General features: G+C 38.3%; 1 protein-coding gene and 1 long non-coding RNA gene across 2 annotated transcripts in view; one reads left to right on the top strand and one right to left on the bottom strand.

Annotated features, from left to right (window-relative positions):
* PIK3CA (phosphatidylinositol-4,5-bisphosphate 3-kinase catalytic subunit alpha) overlaps positions 1-2,331 on the bottom strand; it is an 81,067-nt gene extending 78,736 nt beyond the window's left edge. Inside the window, exon 1 of the mRNA XM_079156345.1 lies at positions 1,977-2,331. The gene's annotated coding sequence lies outside the window, so the exon portion shown is untranslated. The remainder of the gene's footprint in view (positions 1-1,976) is intronic.
* Positions 2,332-2,584: 253 nt separating this feature from the next.
* Positions 2,585-6,556, top strand: LOC306670262. The gene is made up of 3 exons (XR_013766368.1): positions 2,585-2,914; positions 3,578-3,651; positions 4,065-6,556. It is a non-coding gene; the product is annotated as an uncharacterized lncRNA (long non-coding RNA).
* The last annotated feature ends 20,064 nt before the right edge of the window (positions 6,557-26,620 follow it).

Here is a 26,620-nt window from a genome sequence, read left to right on the forward strand (position 1 = left end):
GTAAATAAAATAACTCTGCATGTATATATGTTTCATTTTAAATTCTTTAATTACTACTGGCAGAAATGCCTTCCAAAACTTCACACTTAGCCAATTATAAAATGTTAACATTCACTATTTTCTAATTTCCATCACAATGTTATTACTATTTTGTCCTGCTACCATTTCTTTCAATCATCTATTTTGTAATTTTAATGTGGAAACATTATATTTTGAAAAATGCACAAATAACTTGGAAAGTTAAGTATGAAATTTTATTTATTTCCCCCCAAACAGTATCTCAAATCATAAGAGGAGAAAAGCTAAAAAACAGACATACACACACACACACACCAACATTCAACACACATTTGCGTGCCAGGAGACACACACACACACACACACACACACACACACACACACACACACACAGGACTCCCTTCAGATAATTTTCACTGATGACACTGCAGAACAGTTAATCTGATAATTATAATTTTCCAGAACATGTGATGTTTAGATGGATATCTATGCTATCAACCAGAATTCAATGCTTCAGTTAAAGATTCTTAAAACTTAAATATGTAGGCATGCTAAAAAAATCTTACTCTGCAGTTCTTTAAGGGTGCATTAGTAAGAACACAAAGAGTTTTGATTACCAAAACTAATTCAGCAACAAGGTATCTTAAGTATTTTCCAGGACCTTCTTTAGAACACGCAATCCGGCACATAAACGAATTCTATACAGTGCAAAGTAAACAAATCCCAGAGAATACAGTTTCTAAGCACGAAAACATACCACCAACACTGTCCAAAGTGGTTCAGAAGTTGTAGTAAACATCACCCGATTACAACCTGGAATTTACCTACCCAAGTTTTCTAGGGGTTCCCCCCCCCCTCCTCCCCGCGGCCTTACAAACTATGATCCAAAACATCGTCGGGCAAATCTATGCTCTGCAAGTGCACAAAGGCGCAGTGGTGGAATGAGGAAGCTTCATGAAGATGAAATCACAACTCTAATTCATTAAAGAACATGCAGACTTGTTCTACAAAGCCCCCTTTTGTTGTTCTCCCCTTAGCCTTTATATTGCTACGTAAATAGTTCCCCAATTACTGACATCTAAGAAAAATAGCTTTCGATTCCGATTCCTAAGTCTAGTAACATGGTTGGCCACCATCACCACTATTCCTCTAGCATCCTAAAATAAATCTCTCAAGCTGCGGTCAAAACACACTGGCTGAACGTCTGGTGTTTACATAGCCCAATCCTGGGCGCTACCCTATCTTTCCAAGCCACTTAGGAGCTATGAAACAGTCATCGCATAAAAGACTTAGTAAAGACACAAGTCACATGAGACAATGTCTCAGGTCTATGAATGAAAGATCCAAACGTTTGATTGTCTGGTTAAAAGGAAAAAACAACCTCGAAAGGAAGGGTGGGAGGGGAACTGTGAGGTGGGGGGAGAGGTTTTCCTTCCATACCCCTACCGGGCGATTTAAACCCAGTAAGCGAGAACGCAGGGTTGCCGGGCTGGGCGGCCAGAGTCCTCGGGCGTGACAGCCCCTCTGAAGAGCTCAGAGGTCCCTCACGCCGCGGTGCTCGCGACAGCCCTGCCACCCGCGGGCCGGGTGGGTGTGCGGGGCACGGGAGACCCCGCCACTGTGGCCGGGGCGGCGGCCCCGGGTATACGTCCTCAGCCTCCAGCCGCCCCATCCCCAAAAATGGGAGAGGAAGGAAACGAGGAGTGAGGCGGCGGCCGGAGAGAGAAAGGAGAGGCAGCGGTGAGCCCTTGCCTCTGCAGCTAGGAGAGGCCAGAGGCAGGCAAGGTGGACCAGGCAGAGGGAGCGGCGATCGCAGGCGAACTCCGCCACGGGCCGACGCTGGCAGACAACCGGTCGGTAGCCCCCGCCCAACGCGGCGGGCGCGCCCAGGAGTCCCCGGCACCCGCCCGGTCCCCATCCCCTCCGCGCCGCTCCCAGCCTGTCGGCGCTCTACTCACGCTCGGGGCTCCTCCAGGTTCCGCGGCTCTAACCGCATCGGGTCCCAGCCCCGCAGGCGGCGGCGGCGACGGCGGCGGCGGCAGCGGCGCCGAGGGAGAGGAGAGCGGGCGGCACGGCCCCCGCCTCCCGGCCCCTCTCCCCCGCCGCTCCGGAGCTGCCCGGCCGGGCCCGAGCCCTGCCTCGCCGGCGGCCCCAGCCCCAGCCCCAGCGGCCGCGGTAGCAGCAGCCCGAGACCTCAGCGGCGGCACCGGAACTGCCGCTTTCTCCTTCTTGCTCCCTCTCCTCGCTAGCCCCCGCCACACGCCCCCGCCCCGTCTCCTTTCTCTGTCGCCCCTGTTTTTTTTTCCTTTTGTTTCCAGAATAAACTTTATTGGTCTCTTTTTCCGCTCACATCGTGTAAACAAACAACGAACTCTTCCCCACCCCCTCGACTCCCCCCCTCGGGCAGTGGAGGGTAAGAGCTAAGGAGGGGCCGAGCCTGCAATACCCCGGAAATAGATGTGCAAAGGAGCGGAAGTGAAATTGAGGCGAAGAGGCGGGGGAAGTGGGCAAGGCGGCTAACAGCGTGCTACTGCGCCTGCGCCTTGCTTTTCCGCCCGGAGTGGGGGGGTCATTGGGGCTGCTTTTTTGGCATGTATCTGTTAATGCTTGGTCTCCTGCAGTAGTGAGGGTGTTGTGTCATCCTAGGACACCGTGTGTGTCATATATTTTGTTTCTATAAACGACGGGAGGACTGTGGTAGAGGTGTGGAAATGATTATTGGGAGCGAGTGAGTTTATCCACTTTTATGGCCATAGAGGAAACAGGATTAGTTGGGGAAGAATGAAGGGAGCGCGGTGACTAACCTTCGCTGTCGAAGTAACTATCGATTCCGTAAAGAAGACCTGTTACGGAGCTGCTGCGCCAACATTGGTTTAGGTTGTAGCCCATCCTGAAGGTAGAATGCACTGCCACAGGCCTCTGCAATCCTTTGACTCGTTTTGGGTAGACCTTTTACTATGTTCCCTCTTTTTTTGTCCTGGTTTGGGTCAGTTTGTAGGATTCTCGTCTTGATTATTCAAAGACTTTTTAATTTTTTTCGCAAACAGTCAACAAGCTTCAGAAAAGCTATGTTGGCTGTAGACTAGATTCCGGGTGTTTGGTGTCTTGGTGTTGCGTACCATAGCATTCTTTTTGTGTGAGAGTAGGGTAATGGAATCTGTTGACTTTTGAGATTCCTGTTAAGGCTCCTGTTCTCTGCGTTTTCTCCCCCTAGTGGTCTTTTATTGTATTGGAAAAGGGTAGGAGCTGTGATCAGAAGTCTAAGATAAAAGTTCTCCAAGTCTCTTCCCCCTTGATTTTTGAAGGACAAAGGATTTGGAAGTGTAACACTCTAGAAATGTTACAGTCTACTCAGCATCTGGAGCAAAAACGACCAATATCAGTCTTCTTGAACACCACATGTGTGTAACACAATCTTATATGAGATCCATTCCTCTGTGTGGTCATCGTTTCACTTGACTGTATTTCTGTGTTTCCTGTGTTTTCTTTCTTTCCCTTTTAGTACTGGTTTTCATCTCACTGCAGGGGTTTATGTTTCTCTATATTTTTCTTGACCTAGTGTTTTCAGCAGTTTAAGAACACTGTGTTATTCAGGAGCGGAGAAATAAAAACAACATTGAATAGCTAGACAAGGTAAACCTTAGGAACTTAAGGTAGTGTTTTCCAAGTTGCGTTTTCAAGTTCTATGAGATATTGATAGCTAGTATTTGATGGGGAAATACACACCAGAGAAATTTTTCCTTGTAACATTGATTTTTAATAAGATGATGCTAATTATATGATTTATGTTATAAAATCATGTCTTATAGCGGAAAGTGCCCTATCTGGTACTTGAATGTATGACAGGTTTTTTTTTGTTTTTTTTTTTCATCATATAGTGATGTAGTCAGCTTCGTTTCTGTAAGTGCACTCATGTTCACACCATGACAAAATTGCCTAATGACTTCTTGGAATCCATCCCTGTTGTGAAGCAATGAATGACAGATTGTATATATGTTATTTACTGCCATTTTGCAATTGAAATAATTAACTGAATTATGTGTTAGGGGAGCAGGTGAAGAGAATTCAAGAAAGAAATGCCCATGAAGAGGAAGAATTTACCCATCTGTATATGGATTCCAGTGGGCCTTCCTCACATGCCCATGCAAGACCAAAGCCTTTCTCCAGACCAGGAGTATAACACAGGATAGAATGCATCCTCTTACAAAGTACATGACAGTACTTATTGGTGTAGGAATAGCATTTATTACTTAATTCACAATCTATGCCTTTGGCTTCTTTGGTGATCATTGGTCTTACACGTTTCATCTTATTTTAAAAACATTTGCAATTTCTCTCTCTCTCTCTCTCTCTCTCTCTCTCTCTCTCTCTCTCTCTCTCTCTCTCTCTCTCTCTCTCTTTCTCTCTCTCAGTGCTGTGGATGAAACTCAGAGCCTTCCTTCTATGTGCTAGGCAAGCACTCTACCTCTGAGCCACATTCTCTATCCTCCTTCTGAAATCTACTTTGTCTCATATTAAAATAGCCATTCTAGCTTTCTTTTGATTTGTTTGCATTTTATATCTTTTCTTATCTTTTTTGTTGTATTTAAAGTGGGTTACCTGTAGATAGCATATATAAAGTCTTTTTTAAAAGAAACTCCAATCTCTGCCTTTTTATTGCTGTATTTAGATGATTTGCAGATAATGTAATTATTGACATAAGATTTAGTCTTACTAGTTATTTATTATTTGTTTTCTGTTTGTCCCTGTTCTTGTTTTAATGTTCCTACTTTTCTGACTTCTGTTGAATTATATGAACATTTTTAAACATTTAAAAAATTTATATATTGCCTTTGGGGAGATTGATTTTCTTTCCTTCTTTCTTTGTAGTTGCTTTATGGAATCCACTATACAGAAATGTTCAAAGTCCACTTGTATTGATATTACACAATTTAAAATAAAATGTCAAAAAAGGCCTACAACCATATATGCTTTCCATTGTCTCTTACCACCCCTTCTGATATACTCTTTCTGATATTATTTCTCTTTAACCTAAAAAACTTTAGCAGTGGCAAATTTTCTTAGTTTTCCTTTATTTAAGAATATTTTAATTTTACCATAATTCCTGAGAGATATTATAGCTGATTATAGACATCCGGGCTAACGGGATTGTGTATTGTTTTTCTTTTACTTTTCTATCTCAGTACTTCAATGCTGTTCCCTCAACATCTTCAGGACCTGTCTGTGGTCATTCAGATAGGTTTCCCATATGCAATTTTTTTTTTTTTTCTCTATATTATTTCAAGATTTAAATTTTTTGGTTTTCAGTGGTTTGGTTATATTTCTAGTTGTTATTTTCTATGATTTATTCTGTTTGGGTTTGTTGAGTTCTTGAGTTTATAAATTTATGTTTTTCACGAAATTGGGGAAGTTTTTAGCAATTATTTTTTCAAATATTTTCTCTTCCCTAATTTTCTTCTCCTGGAATCTAATGACAAGAATGGTAGATATTTTGGTATTGTCCTACATGTTTCTAAACTTTGTTAATTTTTTTCAACTTTCTCCTCTTTCTTGTTCCTCATATCTGTCTCTACTGGATATTTTCTATTACTCTATCTTCTAGGTTGTTTACTTCTGACTCTTGATAACTGTTCTGCTACTGAACCCACCAAGGTATTTTAAAAAATATAAGATATTTTTCAAGTCTTCATTTTTAAGTTGGCTTTTTATTAGTTTTTTGTTATTGTTGGTATTTTTTGTTTTTGCCGAGAACCTGTATCTTTCCATTCATTTGAGGTTTGTTAGTCTTTACCTCTTTACCACATTAGTAGCTGCTATAGTCTTTCTCTGAAAATTTTAACATTTGGGCATCTCAGTATTGGCATCTCTCAGTTGATTACTTTTTTTTTTTTTTTTTTGAGAATTGGGCACATTTTCCTTCTTTTAACATGTCAAGTAATTTTGGATTGTAAAATTTGAATGCAATGTTGATTTCATTCTGGGTCCTCTTAGAGTCTGGATAATGCTAAAGTTTTGTTTGTTTTAGTAGGCAATCAACATGATTGAATGAATCTTGTCTCAGTTCAGTTTTCAATGCCTTTTCTCTTCTGCTTTGGGCTTATCCTGTGCATGTGTTACTTAGAGGTTAGTCTGACACTAGAACTGTAATTTACATGTTAGTTCAGGTCTCAAAATCTTTGCCATATTTCTTTTAATCTGCCCAACATTTACAAAGCTCTGGGTGAGCTCCAGACTTGTGAAGGTTTCCATAAAGAATTAGGGCAGTCCCCCTTTATAGATCTTTCCTCTGGAAGTTCCCCCATACCTGTGGCCTTAGAGGCCCATTTTCCTGGTTCTCCTGGCCATACAGATGTATTTCCATTGTAGTTTTTACCCCTACCCTTCATGCTGCTACTCTGCTACCCAGTTCTGTGAGTAGGGCCTTTCCTTGGGGAAAAACCATGAAATGAAAAAAAATATAATATAGAAAAATTTGGAACTGCTGGTTGTACCTCCAAATTTTTGACTACCTTCTGTGATCCACTTACTTATGTTTAATTTTCAGAGTCCTCACATAATTGCTGTTTTATTTATTTGGAACTGTAGAGGAAGAATTAGACTATTACACCATGTAGGAGTTAGTATGCTGAATTATTTTTAAAAATATTTTATTTGTAATTTTTTAGTATGTGTCATGCCACTAGGTGTAGGAGAGCAATGTTGTTTTCATATCACTTAGGTACCAGATCTACACCAGGGGCTCAATATTTGTTGAACGAATGAAGTATTACATCGACTATATGTTCTAGCATCAAATTCAATGGGAAAAACATGTTGATATATGTGCTGATCGTTAAAAATGGAACAGATATACAATACAGATGGAAGTGTGGCAGAAGTCACCTGTAGTCATGTGTTGGAAATAAAATCTACATCTCTCAACCATCAAATGCAAATCAGTCCTTAACATGTGACTAAATTTAATACGTTTCGTTTTATTTTGGAGTGAAGAAATGGGTTATTTGCAAATAGTTTTTCTTTAACATACTAGGTAGAATAAATTCCACAAGTAAAATTTATGAGTTTATTTGAGCTACCTAGTGAACTATTTATTTTCCTGAACTCCTATTTTCTGTCTGATTTACAAATGCCTTTTGTCTGCTGATATTTTATATGTTGCAGATATTTTTATAAATTTGAAGAGACACTCTTAAGAATAACCAGTTTTACAACATTGGAAAAAAAAAAAAAAAACCAACATTGCTTAGAAAGCAAATTTTGATCTTGACCACAAAAGAGAATAATTTTCTTATACTCAGTAGCTATGGTTGAAACTAATCCTGTAGTGTACTAATGCCAGAATATAGCCCAAGGATTTGCATGCTGTTATTAAAATATTTCTAAAAAAATGGCAAGACTTTTTGTGTTTGAATCCTCTCATAGTTAACCAGCAAGTTTTCTAAGAAGGGTAGGATAATGAGGTTCTGAAGGAAAGGATATTTCAATGTGGGGTAACATAAAAATTTGAACTAAAGTGATTTTTAACATACCCCAAAACAGAAGGTCTTGAATATCAAAGAATGTGAAATTCATTTTCTTCTTTACTTTGGCAATTCAGCAGTAAGAGTATACATTTCAGCCATATCTTTCCTGATATTTAGTATTACATGATAATAAAACAGAAACACTGTTGTAATTTAAGCATTATTTTGACAAATGTAATTTTATAAAAATCTTCACTCAAATGTTATTTTATTCTTTGTAAAACAATATACATTTATTATAAAACAATGCAAATATTTGAAGGGGAAAAAGAACTTTTTAAAATATAAAAAATAGTTATCATTGCTTTGACATAATCCTCCGAGTCTTTTTTCCACAATATACATACAGAAAATTTATTTTATTATTTTTACAAAAAATAAATACTCTAAGCAATGTAGAGGCTGGAGAACAGTTAATAAAGTAACAGTTAATAAGAGGAGCAGGAAAACCTGCCTTCACAAAGCTTACATTTTTTTAAAATTAGGAAACATCATAAAGAAGCACATAGTATTTTAGAGTACTGGGAAACTGGGAAGTGCTAAAATTTGTAATTGTTAAAGGGATGGTTGGCAAAGTACGTATTGAGATTTGAGTAGAGATTTGAAAAAAGTGTGGGAGCAAGCTAAGAGAATATAGGAATTAGGGTGGGGAGAAGAGTGTGCTGGGAGTTAGAATGATCATGTAGATCAACCTATAGCAACCTATAGCAACATGGATAGAGCTCAAGGAGTTAATGTTGAGGGGAAAAAGCTGTTGAAGCAAAATGTAAATGTTTTAACAACACATTTTAAAGCTTATATAAAAATAATATAAGAAATAATTTATTGTTTCTGGGTATAGGTAGGAAAAAGTATGAAAAGGTAGGAAACTCTGAATTCCTCATTCTTTTGTAACTGTTGATGTCAGAATTTTCAGCTTTTACCAATGTGTTGAATTAAAAACTAATCTTCTGTTACCAATTTATTTTCCTTTAATGTAATTACTATTGAGTTTTCTTTTATTTTAAAAAAAAATTTCAAGAGTTAATACATGCATAGCTACAAAGAATATAATTGTAAGGAGTATACAAAAACAACAACAATCAGCAGTTCCCCCTCCTATCATATTTTTGGAGTTGGGCACATTAAATCTTTTGTTATTCCTGTACTAGTATACTACTTTTTTGCAATTTCTTGATTTAGCTCTCCTACATAGACAGGTACATATCCTTGCTTTTCCTCTTTAATATACTCTCAGTATAATACTACGGTCTTTTGGTTAAGGATCAATATTTATATGAACACATTTGTATTGTTAACTGCAGAGCTGAGTAGTGCATACTTTTATTTCTTAAAAAGTTTTTACTTTTTCTCAAAATAATAGCATCATTTATCATATGTATAATTTTTCTGTGTATCTGTTCTTTTTTTTTTTATTTATTCATTTCTGTCATATTCCTTATACGAGTTTTCTTCCCCCACTGCTCATATTTAGCAGATAACCTATTAATTCCACTCCTTTTTCTCAGAGACCACATACTGAAGTCTTTCATCCCTCCTGCTTCAGGCTGAACTGATTTCTTTCTATTCTTCTACTGTCTGTCATCTGGGATTTCCCTTTGCTATTTTCTGTGGTAGAATCCTTGTTTCCTGGAACCTGTCCTTTTCTCTTTCTTGATTGTCTCCTTATTTCAGAGGAATACTCTTTTAGTAGCATCCTGAGAAAGAGTGAGTATGAAGTAAATTCCAGTTTGCAACTAGGGCTTTGAACAACTGGAGTCCCATAAAAACGTTTTTTGGATATCCCACATCTCAAAGAATTTACCCTTCCTTTGAGTGAAATATTACCCTTTCTTTATAAGATATAATTCCCATGAATAAGTTATGAATCTATTGATTAATCTATTTAATCAAAAGCCAGATTATCCTATTTTAACCTTACCTAATCAGGTGAACCCTTCAAAAGAGGGTAAAACATTAAAGATTCTTTACTACTAGCCTTGAGGATGAAGCAAATTGCTTTGTCATGAGAAGAGGGGGCCAGATGGCAAGACCCTGAATATAACCACTAGTTGCCAAGAGCAGTTGTGGGCTTGGGCTGAAGGCTAGCAAGAAAACAAGGACCTCAGTCATACAACCTCAGGGAACTGACTTCTATCGACAACCCAAATGAAGTTGGAAAAGGGCTTTGAACTCCAGATGACACTACAGATCCAGTTGACACCTTGATTGTAGCTCTGTAATGCTTTGAGCAAGGAACCCAGGTACTTTGCGTCCAGACTTCTAACTCACAGAAGGTATGTGATAATAAATGGGTGACTGAAATTATGATTATCTGTTACACAACAACAGAAAAACTGATCCAGTTGGGTATAGAATTCTGTGAGGAAAATAATTTTCTTTATGAATTTTAGAGGCATCGTTCCATCAGCTTTTAGCTTACTATGTTGCTAATATGAAATTAGAGGTCATTCTGGTGCCCGTGATTTTGAGCCATTTGTGAGTAAATTTCATAACACATCACTTTACCTTTCAATATTGAAATGTGTCTTTCCTAAAAACAAATATACTCATTTATATAATAGTACAATCATGAAAATCTAAAAATTTGACATCATTATAGTATTTTTATTCTCAAACATTATTAAAATTCCCCATTTATCCTAATAATATACTTTATATCTTTTTTTATTTTTTATTTTTATTTTTATTTTTATTTTTTGGGTGCTGGGGATTGAACCCAGGGCCTTGTGCCCACAAGGCAAGCACTCTACCGACTGAGCTTTCTCCCCAGCCATCTTTTTTTTATTTTTTGACAGTTCTGAGAATTGAGCCCAGGACCTTGGGCATGTGGGGGAAGCTCTACCACTAAGCTTCAAACCCAGCTCCCTTTATAACATTTTCAAAATGATGAACCAGGATCCAGTCCAGGGTTATACATTGCATTTTTGTTTTCAATTTTTTTAAATCATTTTAATTTGAAACAGTTCCTCAGACTTTTTTATTTTTGTCTTTTATGACACTGACATTTTGAAAACTGTTAGTCAGTTGTTTTGTAGACTGTGCCTCAATTTGGAGTTGTCTGATATATTTTCATGTCTCAGAGTTTGACTATTTATCATGGCACTAATACTACATAAATGCTATTTGCTTTCACTACATCACACCAGGAAGCACATTATACCAGTTAGTTCCACTATTTGTAACATTGTTTGATCACTTAATTTAGGTGAGATCTACCAAGTTTTCTGCTATAAGTTATTTTCCTTTTATAATTAAAAAGTGGTATATGGAGAAAAAGTTGATGATGTAATTATTCTGTTCCTAAATTTTCACCTGGAATATTAGGATTCTTTGATGATTTCTGCCTGAATAAATTGTCCCCACTTTTAAATGAGTTGAATCAATTGCTTCATTTACTGATTTTCTCTGGAAATGCCTAGGATCTCTATTCTAGGTATGCCAGAATTTTAGGATTCTACTATTTGGAATTTAATGATAGTGGTATGTTGAATTTTTAACTTTTATTATTAGGTTTTTAACTTTGCAGAGCTATTTTTTTTATACTTTAATTGTTACTTTGAAAAAACACACACACACATGTAACATCCTGTTATTATATGCCATGGCTTCCCTTTTCTAACTTTTATTATTAGGTTTTTAACTTTGCAGAGCTATTTTTTTTATACTTTAATTGTTACTTTGAAAAAAAAAAACACACATACATAACATCCTGTTATTATATGCCATGGCTTCCCTTTTCTTACCAAGAAGTATAACAAAATATCTGGATGTTTTCCTTTATTCATTTTCTCTTGTCTGGGCTGAGTCCTCGCACCTGACCCCATTCTTTGTTTGCTTGTTTCAGTGTATTATTATTAGTTAGTTTTTCATCACTGTGACAAAATGCCTGAGAAAAACAACTTAAAAGAGGAAAGATTTTGGCTTACAGTTTCAGAGGTTTCAGTCCATGGCCAGCTAGTTGCATTGTTTCTGATGAAGTAGTGTATCATGGAAAAGGAGCATGGTAGAGTGAAGCTCTTTATCTCATGGCAGTCAGGAAGAAGTGAGAGAAAGGAAGGGGTCAGGGATAAGATTTACCTTTCCAAGGTATGCCCCCAGTGAACTACTTTCTCCAACTAGGCTCCACCTCCTTCACTTTCCATCACCTCTTGATAGTCCATTTAATTATGAATCCATCAGTGGATTAATTCATTGATGAGCCCAGAACCTTCATGATCCAATCACTCCCCAAAAGTCTTACCTGTGAACATTGCTGCACTAGGGACCAGGTCTTCAAAATATGAGCCTTTGGGGAACATTCCAATCCAAAGCATAACAGGTATTTTACATTACATGATTTCCTCAAATGTTCAGTTACCCAGACTGTGCATTTACATTGGATAATTTTTTTTCTTTGCTGTACTGGCAATTGCACCCAGAGCCTCATGCATGCTAGCCATGTGATCTGTCATTGAGCTCCATCCTCAGGCCCCATTTATGTTTTAGAATGAGGAACTGAAAAAGATGAATAGTACTATTTGACTGGTAGCCTTCATTGCACTGTGATGAGTTGTTAGGATTTCCACAACTAGGGCACCTGGCTTATCCATATTTTGAGCTTACCAGGGGTTCAGTGAAGCGAATCAATTTTTTTCTCTTTGGTAGTCATTTTAACTTATAGCATCCTGCTCTTTTCTGTTATTATTTCTCTGTTTTCAATCTTCCTAAATTTTGTTGATCTCTTTTGCTAATTGGTGTTCTTAATTTTTCTTCTTTTCTTTCTAAGAGTCAATTTATCCAAGAGCCCAATTATTGCCATTTTTGGGTGATAACTTGGAGGGAGAGAAATTGAACTATGGTCAATGTACCATCTATTCCTGGATATTTTTTCCTCCACATTTTTTAATTGACACATAATAGTAGAATTTGATGTTTCATATTAGCACATGCACACAATATAGTTTTGCCAATATTCTTCCCCAGTACTTCCTCTTCCATCCCTTCTCTCCTCCCACTCCCTGGTCCCTTTCCTCTATTCTATTGATCTCCCTTTGCTTTTCATGTGAATCTCTCTCACCCCACCTTTCTTTTCCTTTTTCCTCTCTAGCTTCCACACATGAGAGAAAACATATGACCCTTAACCTCCTGAATTTGGCTTCTGTGAGAAAAGAGACAGAGCTCCTGCAGGGTGAGAGGGAACTCAATGGGAATTGCCCCCATTTCTGACTCTTTTTAGTGTATTTATTCTTTTTACAGAACTTTGTAATTGTTTTTCTATTTTATATCATCTCATGTAATCATCTGTTAAGGTTTGGATCCTAAATGTTCCTCAGAGGCCCATGTGCCAAAGCCTTGCTTGCCAGCCTGTGATGCTATTGGGAGGTAGAACTGTTAGGAGATGGGGCCTAGTGGAAGGAAGTTAGGTCATTGGGGGATGCCCTCGAAGGGGATAGCAAAACCCTGGCCCCTTTCCTCTTTCTTTATTTGCTGGCTGCCACGAGGTGAGCAGCTTCCTCTTCCTCTTGCTCCAGCCAGGATGTATTGTGCTTCCATACGGCCAAAGCAACAAGGCCAAGCCACCATAGACTGAATCTCTGAAACCATGAGCCAAAGTAACCCTTTCCTCCTTTAAGTTGTGTATCTTAGGTATATTATCGCAGCAACAGAAACCTGACAAACACAACATCTATACTCATGGGAATTTATTTAGAATTGGATTACATCTATAAGTTAGTTTGTGGGGAAATGACATTATTATAATATAATACTGATTCTTCCTTCTAGGAATTCTCCATTGTTTTAAGTATTCTTTGCTATTTCAGTAAATTACTTCTAGGTTCTTCATATATGAAAGGTGTGTTTCTTATAAGCTTATTGGTAGATATTTCATCATTTTGATTGCTGTTTAGAACAGATCCCTACTCCATTTCCCCCATTATATTTTCTAAGTATAGAAAATAAACTAATGATTGGTACATTTGTCTGTATCTGATCAGACCTTGATGAACTCCTGAAATTCTGAAAAATGTACTCATTTCATAAAAATTTTTATAAACATAATTTGTAAACGTGTATTTTACAACAAATTGTAATAAAGCCATTTTTCTAAGCTCAATGCATTTTGTTAGTAAATATAATTTATTTTATTGTGTAATTAACCCATGAGATTTTTTCTTTTTATCCAAATAAACATTATATATTAGAAGTTATTTTTTAATACAGTTTAATGTATTTTAATAGCAAACTTACAGGAACAGCACAGAAGACAGACAACATTAAAAACATGTACTTCCATGTAGGACAACTCAGAAAAATATAGTGAATGGATGGAATCTACTGTATGATAAAAATTCTACAAACACCATTTAGTTGCCATCAATAAGAAATTTACTTGTTTAAAAAAATCCAAATGCTGGCATTGTCCAGAGAAATTTAAATTTTATTTATAATTGTCATAAAGTCAAACTGCTGAAACTTATTCCCTAAAACATTTTTACTTTCATTAATCCTTTATATCCCTGCATTTATATTAAAAATTCACACACAAACGAAATTGGAAATACGGCCAATTACTGATTTCTGTCCCCTATTTTTCTCACTCAGAATCATATCCTTAGGTACCTTTTACTCCAAGGAAAAAATATCAACGTTCAAAACTACCAATAACAGGAAGAAGAGAAGAAAAAAATAATTTTCTTTTTTAAGAATGAACTGTTCACCATCTTAGTGAATTCTTAAGCACATTCTCTACATAGGCAGCGTGTTAGTTGGATGTCTTTTTGGCATAATTGTTACACATTTGGCATGAATAATAGCACACAGGTTAGTGTTTTAGAAAAGGCCAACCAGATAGGCCTCACTTGCCTCCTGCAAAGCACCAATAGCTGCATTCTGGAAGCCCAGATCTGTTTTGAAGTCATGAGCACTTTCACTCACCAGACACTGAAAGGGGAGTTTGTGAATCAGAAGTTCAGTGGACTTACCATAATGACTAATTTCACAGAGTGCCACACACAGTACCAGGCCTGTAACCATGAGGTTTCTTCACCCCTCCAGTAGAGGGCGCACTCTTACGAGTGGCTTTTGTAGCCGGTTGTTTCCTGGGTGCTTTACTACTGGTCGATTTGCGAGCAGTCTGCTTTGTAGGAGCCATGGTAGAAAGGCCTCTTCACTTACCCACCTTCTCCTGCTGGAGTTCGTGGAGCTAGAAGAGGTTTTGGTGTTAGCGGCTGGTGGCCGCAAACTATTGAAAAATCTAGAAGTTCTTGATGAAGATCAATTCATATACTTTCATTTAAGAAGTATCCCATAATCCAAACAATTTGAAAAATGCTATCTTAAAATATTCAACACCTATCACAGTGCTGGGTACCTGGTACCTGGAATGTATTCAGCCCTCTCAGTTATTATTATTATTTTTTCAGTCTTAATTCTCTAAACCCAGACATATGGGCAACATTTTCTAAAAACTCTCCAAGGTGAATATTTCATTATATCCCTGGAAACCCACATTAGTGTTTAACAAATCTCAATGTCAGGAAATTTCCTTACCCTAAGGCTATTTTGCTGTAGTTTAAGTCATTTCCTTTTATTCTTTCCTTTGTACTTCTAGAGAGCAAGTTAGCATTCCTATGTACAAATATGAGAAGAACACTACAAGGGACTCAAAATTTAAAGGTGTGCTTTAAAATTTCTTTTCTTTGTCTACCATGATTCTATAAAATGAGGTTAAATTATGGCACCCAGAGGAAAAATAGGTTTATCTATTGCAGAAGACTAGAAAAACATGTCTTATAATTTTAGAGAAAGTTGATACTTTCGGCTAAAGATGTTTATCTCACTCTCCTAGTATTCTTTACACAAATGGTTTCCAAACTTGTTCAATCTTTAAATTCACCTGAGGAACTTAATAAAAACACTTTAGTCCTCACTTCAAGTGTATTGAATTCAAATTCTAGGTGGTGCTTGGAAACGTGTAATAAAATTAAACAACCGCCCCATAACTATAATTTTCCAGGTGAAGGGCTATGTTTACTGATCATTATGCTGAAGTGTCCTATAGTCAGACCCTCATTTAAATAACATAAATTTTGATTACATTGAACCATAGAGTATATTATTTTATTTCTTATATACCCTTTTGTATTTTTGTTAAAATTATTCCATATTTTAATTTGTTTCATTTTAAGTGTATTTATTACTAATTCTTCCCACACTCAGTAAACTATGTACATGGCAAGACCTGTCAGATGATTTACCTTTTACACTGTTTTTTTCCCAGAGCCCTCTGTTCTCCTCTAGCTTGGAATGTTTCAGTCTAAACAACATAGTTGCACAGTAGTTACACCGAGATTTGACTTCATGGATTTCCTATATCCAATCCTCCATTTCTTGGATTTCTTGTCTTTTTCTTTCTCCTGTTATTATCTCATTTTAATGAATTTCATCTCTAGAACATCTAATGGATGGGACATAAATTTTTGAGAACTTCCATGTCTGAAAGCATTTTTCTTTAGCCCTCACATATGTTTAATAGTGTTTTTGTCTAATAGGACTGCAACAACAACTATACCAGGGGACTTAAAGAGCAGAAATTTATTTCTCACGATTCTGGAGGCTTGAAGTCTAAGGTCAGGGTGCCCATCACCAGAGTGTTTGCTGAAGTTCCTCTTCCTGAATTGTAGGTTGCTGCCTTCTTGCTGTGACCTCACATGGCTAGGAGGGAAGAAGGGAAGCTGGGTTGGGGTTTCAACATATGAATTTGGAGGGGAAGATCCAATCCAGTCCATAGAAATTAATTTACCTGATTATAGAATTAAGATAGAAATTATATTCTATAAGAATTTTGAGAACATTGCCTCTTTTTCTTCCCCCACTCCCCGCTTGCAGATGTGATGTTGTTGAGAAGTCCTGTGCCATTTTTATCCTACTCCTTTACAATGCACATGACTTGTATGTCCATTCTGGAGGCTTTTAGGATCTCCTCTTTATACCTGGTGTTCGTGTGCTTTGGTCTGGATAATTTTTCTTATATCATGTTTGGTGGAAGTAAATCCTTTTATGAAGCTGGAGATTTGTGACCTTTGGTAATGGGAAATTTTTCCTTTATTTATTTCTCTCTTTTATTTTCTTTGTTCTCTTTTCCTGAAATTTCAATTAGTTGGGAGTTTTAGCTTCTGAATTAAAGCTCTATTTTTCTTACATATTTTTCTCATATTAATCATCTGTGACTTTGGAGATAACTTTTTAAATTTTACCTTTTAATATGTCTATTGAATTTTTGTTTTGATGGTTATACTTTGATCATATTTATAACTTCCTAGGGCTATATTTGTCTCATATGGTAGATTAAAGTATGTCCATAAATTCTTTGATGCTTCCATCAAAAAGTGGAGCCTAATAATCTCTTTGCGTATGGGCAGGATTTAGTGACTTGTATCTACTGAATAGAAAGAAGAAGAAGAAGAAAGAGCATGTGATGGTGTGACTTTGGATAGCAGGTTATAAAGAACACTGTGGCCTTCTGGTTGCTTTTTCTCTGGGTTTCTTGCTCTGGGAGAAGCCAGTTACTATGTTGTAAGACTATACAACCATTTTATAGAGAGGTCTGTGTATTGAGAAACTGAGATTTCTTAACAGCCATGTAATGAACCATCTTAAACAGAATCATCCAAATATTTAGAAAACTGCAACTTAGTTGACAGCCTGACTGCAGTCTCATGAGAGATCCTGAACCAGAGATCCTTAACACAGTTTCTTGACTTAGAGAAACTGTGCAAGATTATAAATGCTATAAGTTGGAACTTTGGAGAAGTTTGTTATACAGTAGCAGATAACTAACACATCTTGCTATTAAGTATTCCTTTTTAAATTCAATTTTATTTTTAACTGATACATAATAATATAAAAATTGTACACATTTATGGGGTACCATGTAATGTTTTGATACATGTGTATACTGTGTAATGTTTAACTCAGATTAAACACATTTTCTCAAACATTTATTTATGGCAAAAATATTTTAAATCCTTTCTTCTAGCTTTTTGAAATATGCAGTACATTATTGTTATCTATAGTCATCCTACTGTGCAATTAACACACCAGAACTCCTTATTCTTATTTAACTGTAACTTAGCACCTATTGATCAACATTTCCCCATACCTCCTCTCACACCCCCTACTGTCCCCAGCCAGTAATAGTCATCATTCTAAGCTCAACTGAGATAACTCTTAGATTCTACATTTGAGTGAGATCATGTACTTATCTTTCTGCTCCTGGCTTATTACCTTTAACATAATGATCTCTAATTCCATCTATGTTGTTTCAAATGACAGGATTTTATTCCTTTTGTGATTGAAAAGTATTCTGTGGTCTAAATATGGCACATTTTCTGTATCCATTCATCTGTTGATGGACCAAGTATTCCTCTTTATAGTACTGTGTTCTTGTTTCTTGATAACCCCTTTTTCTGTTATTTCATTGGGTAGAAATAGTCCTTGCTTTTTCTAAAGATTTCTTTTACTCACTGAATTAATTCCTTAGACTGACTGACTGCCTAGTACCTTCCTTCCTTCCCTCCCTCCTTCCTTCCTTCCTAGTTAGTTGACAAATGTCAGAGATGGAGAAGAGGATACAGATTCTGAAAGTGAGGTAGGAGGGTAGGACACAAACAAGTGCCTGCTACAGGATTCAAGAAAGTAGGAAGAAAAGAGAATTATCCTATAACAGATAGATAGTTATTAATATATTCTAGAGAATGATTGGTTCACTCATAAAGGAAAGCGTTAAGTATATAAAGTCTTTTTTTTTTTTATTGTAAACAAATGGGATACATGTTGTTTCTCTGTTTGTACATGGCGTAAAGGCATACCACTTGTGTAATCATAAATTTACATAGAGCAATGTTGTTTGATTCATTCTGTTATTTTTTCCCTTCCCCCCACCCCTCCCACCCCTCTTTACCCTCTATACAGTAGTTCCTTCCTCCATACTTGCCCCCCTCCCTAACCCTAACTCTAACCCTTCCCTCCCCCCCATTATGTGTCATCCTCCACTTATTAGCGATATCATTCGTCCTTTGGCTTTTTGAGATTGGCTTATCTCACTTAGCATGATATTCTCCAATTTCATCCATTTGCCTGCAAATGTCATAATTTTATCATTCTTTATGGCTGAGTAATATTCCATAGTATATATATACCACAGTTTCTTTATCCACTCATCAATTGAAGGGCATCTAGGTTGGTTCCACAGTCTGGCTATTGTGAATTGAGCAGCTACGAACATTGATGTGGCTGTATTTCTGTAGTATGCAGATTTTAAGTCCTTTGGGTATAGGCCAAGGAGTGGGATAGCTGGGTCAAATGGTGGTTCCATTCCAAGTTTTCTAAGGAATCTCCACACTGCTTTCCATAGTGGCTGCACTAATTTGCAGCCCCACCAGCAGTGTATGAGTGTACCTTTCTCCCCACATCCTCGCCAACACCTGTTGTTGCTCGTATTCTTGATAATCGCCATTCTAATTGGGGTGAGATGGAATCTTAGGGTGGTTTTGATTTGCATTTCTCTTATTACTAGAGATGTTGAACATTTTTCCATATGTTTGTTGATTGCTTGTAGATCTTTTTCTGTGAAGTGTCTATTCATTTCCTTAGCCCATTTGTTGACTGGACTATTTGAATTCTTGGAGTAGAGTTTTTTGAGTTCTTTATAGATTCTGGAGATTAGTGCTCTATCTGAAGTATGATTGGCAAAGATATTCTCCCACTCTGTAGGCTCTTTCTTCGCATTGCTGATAGTTTCCTTTGCTGAGAGAAAGCTTTTTAGTTTGAATCTATCCCAGTGGTTGATTCTAGCTTTTATTTCTTGTGCTATGGGAGTCCTGTTAAGGAAGTCTGGTCCTAGACCAACAAGGTGAAGATTTGGACCTACTTTTTCTTCTATGATCTGCAGGGTCTCTGGTCTGATTCCGAGGTCCTTAATCCATTTTGAGTTTAGTTTCGTGCATGGTGAGAGATATGGGTTTAGTTTCATTCTGTTGCATATGGATTTCCAATTCTCCCAGCACCATTTGTTGAAGAGGCTATCTTTTCTCCATTGCATATTTTTGGCACCTTTGTCTAGTATGAGAAAATTGTATTTATTTGGGTTTGTGTCCGTGTCCTCTATTCTGTACCATTGATCTACCTTTCTATTTTGGTACCAATACCATGCCGTTTTTGTTACTATTGCTTTGTAGTAGAGTTGAAGATCTGGTATTGCAATACCCCCTGTTTCACTCTTCCTGCTAAGGATTGCTTTAGCTATTCTGGGTTTCTTATTCTTCCAGATGAATTTCATAATTGCTTGCTCTATTTCTGTAAGGTACACAATTGGGATTTAAATTGGAATTGCATTGAATTTGTATAGTACTTTAGGTAGTATGGCCATTTTGACAATATTAATTCTTCCTATCCAAGAACATGGAAGATCTTTCCATCTTCTAAGGTGTTCTTTAATTTCTTTCTTTAGTGTTGTATAGTTCTCATTGTAGAGGTCTTTCACCTCTTTTGTGAGATTGATTCCCAAGTATTTTATTTTTTTCGAGGCTATTGTGAATGGGGTAGTTTTCCTAATTTCTCTTTCTGAAGATTCATCACTTATGTATAAAAATGCGTTGGATTTATGGGCATTGATCTTGTAACCTGCTACTTTACTGAAATCACTTATGAGTTCTAAGAGTTTTCTGGTGGAATTTCCAGGTTCCTCTAAATATATAATCATGTCATCAGCGAACAGGGATAGTTTGAGTTCTTCTTTTCCAATTCGTATCCCTTTAATTTCTTTGGTTTGTCTAATTGCTCTGGCCAGAGTCTCAAGAACGATGTTGAATAGAAGTGGTGAAAGAGGGCATCCCTGCCTTGTTCCAGTTTTTAGGGGGAATGCTTTCAGTTTTTCACCATTTAGAATGATATTAGCCATGGGCTTAGCATAAATGGCGTTTACAATGTTAAGGAATGTTCCCACTATCCCTATTTGTTCTAGTGTTTTGAGCATGAAGGGGTGCTGTATTTTATCAAATGCTTTTTCTGCATCTATTGAAATAATCATGTGATTCTTGACTTTAAGTCTATTGATATGGTGAATTACGTTTATTGATTTCCTGATGTTGAACCAACCTTGCATCCCTGAGATGAAACCCACTTGATCATGGTGCACTATCTTTTTAATATGTTTTTGTATGCGATTTGCTAAAATTTTGTTGAGAATTTTTGCGTCGATGTTCATTAAGGATATTGGTCTGAAATTTTCTTTCCTTGATGAGTCTCTGTCTGGTTTAGATATCAGTGTGATATTGGCTTCATAGAATGAGTTTGGGAGGGTTCCCTCCTCTTCTATTTTATGGAATACTTTGAGAAGTATTGGAATGAGCTCTTCTTTAAAGGTTTTGTAGAACTCGGCTGAGAACCCATCTGGTCCCGGACTTTTCTTTGTTGGTAGGCTTTTGATGACTTCTTCTATTTCAGTACTTGAAATTGGTCTATTTAAATTGTTTATGTCCTCCTCATTCAGTTTAGGCAATTCATATGTCTCTAGAAACCTGTTGATGTCTTCGAAATTTTCTATTTTGTTGGAGTACAGATTTTCAAAATAGCTTCTAATTATGTTTTGTATTTCCATCCTGTCTGTTGTGATATTTCCTTGTTCATTCCGAATTCTAGTGATTTGGGTTTTCTCTCGTCTTCTCTTTGTTAGTGTGGCTAAAGGTTTATCAATTTTGTTTATTTTTTCGAAGAACCAACTATTTATTTTGTCAATTTTTTTATTGTTTCTTTTGTTTCAATTTCATTGATTTCAGCTCTGAGTTTAACTATTTCCTGTCTTCTACTACTTTTGGTGCTGGTCTGTTCTTCTTTTTCTAAGGCTTTGAGCTGTAGTGTTAGGTTGTTTATTTGTTGAGTTTTACTTCTTTTCTTAAATGCGCTCCATGAAATAAATTTCCCTCTAAGTACTGCTTTCATAGTGTCCCAGAGATTTTGATATGATGTTTCTTTGTTCTCATTTACCTCTAAGAATTTTTTAATTTCCTTCCTAATATCTTCTGTTATCCATTCATCATATAATAGCATATTGTTTAATCTCCAGATGTTGGAATAGTTTCTGTGTTTTACTCTTTCATTTATTTCTAACTTCAATCCATTATGATCTGATAGAATACATGCTAGTGTCTCTATCTTCTTGTATTTGCTAACATTAGCTTTGTGGCATAATATATGGTCTATTTTAGAGAAGGATCCATGTGCTGCTGAGAAGAAAGTGTATTCACTCTTTGTGGATGGAATATTCTATAAATGTCCGTTAAGTCTAAATTATTGATTGTGTTGTTGAGATCTATGGTTTCTTTGTTCAATTTTTGTCTGGAAGATCTGTCCAGTGGTGAGAGAGGCGTGTTAAAATCACCTAGTATTATTGTGTTGTGGTCTATTTGGTTTCTGAAATTGAGAAGGATTTGTTTGACATACATAGATGAGCCACTGTTTGGGGCATAGATGTTTATGATTGTTATATCTTGCTGATTTATGCTTCCCTTAAGCAGTATGAAATGACCTTCTTTATCCCTTCTGACTAACTTTGGCTTGAAGTCCACATTATCGGAAATGAGGATGGATACTCCAGCTTTTTTGCTGAGTCCACGTGCATGGTATGTTTTTCCCCATCCTTTCACCTTTAATCTATGGGTATCTTTTTCTATGAGGTGAGTCTCTTGCAGGCAACATATTGTTGGATCTTTCTTTTTAATCCAGTCTGCCAGTCTATGTCTTTTGATTGATGAATTCAGGCCATTAACATTCAGGGTTATTATAGAGAAATGATTTGGTTTCCCGGTCATTTGGTTCATTTTTAAAATTTTGTTTATTTATTTGTTTGACACAACTTGTTTCCTCCTTTATTTGACAATTCCTTTAGGATAATTCCTCCCTTTGCTGATTTGCTTCTTTGTTTTTCATCTCTTCCTCATGGAATATTTTGTTGAGAATGTTCTGTAATGCTGGCTTTCTTTTTGTAAATTCTTTTAGCTTTTGTTTATCATGAAAGGATTTTATTTCATCGTCAAATTTGAAGGTAAGTTTTGCTGGGTATAAGATTCTTGGTTGGCATCCATTTTCTTTTAGGGCTTGAAAAATGTTGTTCCAGGACCTTCTAGCTTTTAGGGTCTGGATTGAAAAATCTGCTGATATGCGTATTGGTTTCCCCCTGAATGTAATTTGGTTCTTTTCTCTCACAGCCTTTAAAATTCTGTCTTTATTTTGTATGTTAGGTATTTTCATTATAATGTGCCTTGGTGTGGGTCTGTTGTAATTTTGTGTATTTGGAGTCCTGTAAGCCTCTTGAACTTGATTTTCCATTTCATTCTTCAGATTTGGGAAATTTTCTGATATTATTTCATTGAATAGGTTGTTCATTCCTTTGGCTTGTTTCTCTAGGCCTTCCTCAATCCCAATAATTCTTAAATTTGGCCTTTTCATGATATCCCATAGTTCTTGTAGATTCTGTTCATGATTTCTTACCATCTTCTCTGTTTGTTCAACTTTGTTTTCAAGGTTAAATATTTTGTCTTCAATGTCTGAGGTTCTGTCTTCCAGGTGTTCTATCCTATTGGATATGCTTTCTATGGAGTTCTTAATTTGGTTTATTGTTTCCTTCATGTCAAGGATTTCTGTTTGGTTTTTTTTCAATATCTCTAACTCTTTATTGAAATGATCTTTTGCTTCCTGTATTTGCTCTTTTAACTGTCGATTGGTGCGATCATTCAATGCTTGCATTTGCTCTTTCATCTCATCGTTTGCTTCTCTGATCATTTTAATTATGTACATTCTGAACTCCTTTTCTGTCATTTCTTCTGCCATGCTGTCATTGGGTTTTATTGATGTAACATCTAGATTTGTTTGCAGCATTTTCTTTCCTTGTTTTCTCATATTGTTCAGATATCAGTGGACCGCTGAGATATTGCAGATTTCCTCTGTTGATTTACAATGTCCCTGAAGATTTCTATATATATCCCCTCTTAGCCTTCAGTAGGCTGAAGTCTTGGAGGGAAGTTGATAATGCGGTGCTCCACAAGGAAGCTGCCTCTCTAGGAGTGGTGGCCTTCAGGTGGGGTATATTCCCTGCTAGTGGGCAGAGGTGCCTCCACTTGTTGACCAATGGTCATCCAAAGGGGACCTAGGCTGTGGGCTGAGGCAAGGCCTGTTTGGGCCTGAGTCTCTGGTTTTACCGTCCTTGTGGGGAAACCTCACCAGGCAGGGAAGACTCACCCAGTGGGGAGGTCTCGCTGGTCTGTTTCCTCCTAGAGGTTCCCCTCAATTTACAGCTACTGCCTGGGCTGGGCTGCCTTCCTCTGTAAAGTTTCCAGGGGCCCGGCCCTACCTCCTGGGCCTGGGAGCCTCACCCTTCACAGATGAATCTCCTTAGGCTGCCCCTCCTCAGAGAATTTGCCCACAGGCCTGGAACCTTCGCTCCGCCCTAAGCCTGTCTCTGTGCAGCTCTTCCACCCAGAAGCCTCCTAGATCCTGGGACCCTGCTCTGCACCTAATCGCCTGGCTGCGTGGCCCCTCCTCTGAGCAGCCACCGAACAATCGCTCTGAGTCCCAGAGACCCGCCACAGGCCTCTTCCTCCAGACAGCCGCCCAGTATGCCGGTGCGGTCACTAGGAGTCCAAGAAACTCACTTCGTGCCTCCACCTCCCACCAACCACCCGTAGCCCGGGGCAATCAATCACTCCGAGTCGAAGTGACCCTCCCCGTTCCTCCTCCTTCTTCAGATAACCCCCCGGGTGTTCAGGAGCAGTCCCTCTGAGTGGCTCTGAATCCACGTGACCCGCTGCACGGGTCCTCTGGGCACCGCCCTGAGCTCAGGTGCGGCCACTCAAGACCAAGCGTCCCACCACGCTTCTCCTCCAGGCAGCCCCCCTGTGTTCAGGAGCTGTCACTTTAAGACCAAACAACTCACCACTCGCCTTCTCCTCTGAGCAGCCGCCTGGAGCGCTAATGCAGTCACTGCGAGTCAAAGGACCTGCCGCGCTCCTCCTCCTCCTTCTCCTACTCCTCCCGGCAGGCCCCGGGGTTCAGAAGTGGTCAGAGTCCAAACAGCTCGCCACGCAGCCCCTTCTCTGGCAACCGCCTGTAGCTCCCGTGTAGTCACCCGAATCCAAGCGGCCGCTCCTCTTCCTCCTCGTCCTCAGGGCAGGCCCCGGGGTTCAGAAGCGTCGTTCTGATTCCAAACAGCTCGCTGCGCAGCTTCTCCTCTGGCAACCACCTGCAGCTCTGGTGCAGTCTCTCCGAATCCAAGTGGCCACGCTCCTCTCCTCCTCCTCAGGGCAGGCCCCGGTGTCCTGAGTCCACACAGTTCTCCCCGCCACTCCTCCCCCGGGCAGCCGCCGGAGCCCCAGTGGCTGCTCCGAGTCCCAGCGCTGTGCCGAGCGGCCTCCTCTACGGCGCTCCCAGCTATCCGAGTTCACTGCTCCAGCGGGGGGAGGGGCGTCTCGCCGGCAGTTCTACTTCACAAAGTTTCCTGCCTTCCGGGACCCCCGTCCCATCCGGGATGCCCCCCCAGGGGGTGAGAGTCACCCGGCTACTTTGAGTTGGTCCCAAGCGTCCCAATATCTCCTCTCTTGAATCCTGAGTCCTGGAGCAACACGAAATGCAGCCACCCTCTAGGCCGCCATCTTGAAAACCTTCTATATAAAGTCTTTTTACCTGATTTCATCAATTATTATCAGCACTCAAATTCATTAATCCATACCAAGTTTAGCAAGATTTCTTTTCTTTTTCTGCACTGGGGATTGAATTCAGGGGTACTGTACCACTGAGCTATATCCCTGTCCCTATTTATTTATTTAACTTTGAGATAGGAGGGTCTCTCGAAATTGCCCAGGCTGTCCTTGAACTTGGAATCCTCTTGTCTTAGTCTCTTGAGTCCCCGAGATTATAAGTGTATAAGTGTGTACCATCATACCTAGATCTAAAGATTTCTAATATAGTGTACATTAGAAGTACTCAGTGGTAGCCAGGCACAGTGGTGCATGTTTATAATCCTAGTGACTTGGGAGCCTGAGGTCAGCCTGAGGTCAAGTTTGAGGCCAGCCTCAGCAAGTTAGTGAGGCCTGAAGTAATGTAGTGAGACCACATCTCAAATGGAGCACCCTGGGTTCAAAAAATACTCAGCAGTGATTCTAATGTGGTTTTACTTGAATTTTCCTGTTCCCAATGCTGTATAATGAGTAAACCTAGATGTTACAAGACAGTGTTAAGCAAACCTATACAGTTTTGTATAGTAAGTGGATTGAGTACTTTTCAAAGATAAAGGTCAATGGAATCTTTGTAGACTCCATCAATTATCTATAACCTTGAGCAAATTTTTTTTTAAATTTAAGAGTCACTTTTATAAAATGGGAATATTTATTAAACCCATCTCAAGATGTGATAACAATTTAATGAGGAAAGGTGCTTAGAACAAAAGTGCCTGGCATAGTGATCCTCTTCTTCTTCCTCTTCTTCCCCTTCTGCTTTCCTTCTACCTTTTATTTCTTCTTAGTACCAATGTATTGTCATGAACCTTGATTCTGTCTTGGAGACCTTGAATCTACTTGCTTTCGTTTGTTTTGTTTTTGGAACTGGGGATTGAGTACAGGGGCAATTGACTATTGACCTACATCCCCCGTCCTTTTTATTTATTTTTATTTTTTTAAATTTTATTTTATAGGTTCACTAAATTTATTTTAAAAATCATAAAATGTTTCTTACAAAAGAGCATTACATTCTTCACACTGCTCTGAACAGATATTTATTTTTATTTTGAGAAAGGGTCTCACTAAGTGCTGAGAGTCTTGCTGAGGCTGACCTCAAACTTGGATCCTTCTGCTTCAGCCTCACTAGTCTTTGGGATTACAGGCCTATACCACCATGCCCAATTTTCTACTTTGATTTATTGGTCAACTTCATAAGACTTATCTATATGATAGTGCACCAAATTATGAGATATTGACACCTACCTTTGTAAGTTATAATTAGATCTCTCACTTGGAGATCTGATTTCTGTAACACACTTAACTTACTCC

The sequence above is a fragment of the Sciurus vulgaris genome (genome assembly GCF_902686455.1).
Source record: "Sciurus vulgaris genome assembly, chromosome: 10".
NCBI classification, from domain to species: domain Eukaryota; kingdom Metazoa; phylum Chordata; class Mammalia; order Rodentia; family Sciuridae; genus Sciurus; species Sciurus vulgaris.